The sequence below is a fragment of the Nanorana parkeri genome, unplaced genomic scaffold (assembly GCF_000935625.1).
Source record: "Nanorana parkeri isolate BGI_ZX_2015 unplaced genomic scaffold, ASM93562v1 scaffold729, whole genome shotgun sequence".
NCBI classification, from domain to species: domain Eukaryota; kingdom Metazoa; phylum Chordata; class Amphibia; order Anura; family Dicroglossidae; genus Nanorana; species Nanorana parkeri.
The window spans coordinates 67,613-69,856 of NW_017306997.1; positions in this window are offsets into that span (position 1 = coordinate 67,613).

The window sequence follows — 2,244 nt, forward strand, 5'->3', positions numbered from 1 at the left end:
AAAAAAAAACTCTCCCGCTCCCGGCCGCCCAGGAGAGAAACACTGCTTTTTCCTTTATTCTGACACGGAGCCGTGTCAGAATAGAAGAAAAAAAAAAAATTTTGCCCATGGGAATGCATTGCTAGATTCCTATTGCCCTTTTCAAATTGCAATAGCCAATAGTAAACTATCATTGTACCCGCCCTCTGCTGATGGACCTGATGGCGAACTGCAGCAGAGGGCGGGTGCAATGCTAGTTTACTATTGGCTATTGCAAATTGAAATAGCCAATAGTAATCTAGCAATGCATTCCTATGGGCAAACATTTAAAAAAAAAATTTCTATTCTGACACGGCTCAGGTCAGAATAAAGAAAAAAAGAAAAAGCAGTGTTTCTCTCCTTGGCGGCCTTAGCTGGTAACCAGGGACGCTGATCTCTCTGCAAGTGGTCGGAGCCAGCCGGCTCCGCCCAGCTGTCTGGCTCCGCCCAGCTGTCAGAAGCAGGCTGTCGGCTGGCCAATGGCCGGTCGCTCAGCCAGCTTCGACTTTCAGCCCGGCTCAGCCGGGCCGAGGCATGTGCGTTTGGCTTGAGAGAATAGCCCGGCTATTGTGAATAGCCCGTACAGCAGCCCTTCGGTTCTACTGAACCGAAGGGGTCCTGGGGCCGAAGCTAGCCGAAGGATCGGCCGAAGCTATGGCTAGGTCCTTCGGCTGCTTCGTGAATAGGCCCCTTAGTTTTTTTAATCATCACAGTTCTATGTGCATACTTAATTTTTGTATAGTACCTTACCTATTACAAAATTAGACTGTTTGTCCTTCCTTTCTCTCACTTAAAGTGACGTTAATCTCAGGAGCTAAATCTTAAAAATACATTCACATACCCTAACTATTAACAAAAATGTTTCTTATTTGTGTATCACTCGGCTGTAGGTCCTCAAATCATCTTTGAATTGGTGCTGACACTGTCCTTCCTTCTGGAGAGTGGCTACTTTTCTTCCCCATGGTCACTGTGTGTGTTGTAAAGTAGTCACCGCCCCAAGCTACCTCCCGTGATGGACTACAATCTCAATACAAATTAGTAAACTAAACATGAGATTGTAGTCTATCCTGGGAGCAAGCTTGGAGTGGTGACTACTTTTCAACATACACAGGGACCATGGGGAAGAAATGTAGCCACCCGCCAGAAGAAAGGACAGTGTCAGCACCAATTCAGGGATGATTTGAGGATCTACAGCCGGGTGATACACAAATAAGATACATTTTTGTTAATAGAGTATGTGAATGTATTTTTAAGATGTAAGTCCTGAGATTAGTGTCACTTTAGCACAGCCATTAACCAGCAATAAGGTGGTTTTTAAATAGTTTCATTCATTGCCGTTAGAGCCAGGCCAGTGAAAGGGTTAAGATTCAGCCCCTATTAAAGAATGCCTACACAAGTTTTTTTGAAGACCTAATAATGTGATTTCCTCACTTGTATAAAACACAGAGCACCATAAGTGCTATTCCTTGTGGGAGAAACATTGTTAAAGTGTCTTATGGATCTAGTATTACAATTTATTGCTGGTGGTGACATTAACACATCTGCTGGAGATGAGGAAATTTGAATGGTACATCTACAAAACAAGATTAAAATACTAATAAAATTAGTGTTGCTGATATCTACTATAGATTGCATATAAACCTGCTTAAAATGTATATAAATCAGGACGATTGTAAAATGGGCAAAAACTCATAACAAGACATAAATTTATTTGTAATAAGATTACTGATGACCAAAACTGAGAGGCAGGAAGCACGTGACAAACAACCATAAAAGTCTCACTTGAATAATTTTTGTTTTTTTATGGGGAGGTATTTGTAGAAAGTAAAATACCTCTCTAATCTCTCCCCGGAGGACAACAATGCATTTTGGTACAAATAAAGCACAACAATAAGGAATGTAAGGCTCCCATCATGCTGAGCAAAAATCAGGCAAGCAAAACGATGTCGGAAATAATTATATTACACACCAGGGGTAGGCAACATTGGCCCTCCAGCTGTGGTGAAACTACATCCCCCATGATGACTCTGTCTCTGAAAGTGATCCTCACTTTTGACAGATGCCACATGACCAACACTACAATAGGAGATTAAAGGGGCACAGAGGCTTACCTCTAAAGTTGTATTAGTGCCATATTTTATTTGTACCCTTTTAACCATATCGAAAGAGAAGGAGAAGATGCTGGTTCCAAGACTTCAACACCAGTATTATTTGTTGCAGGAAAGG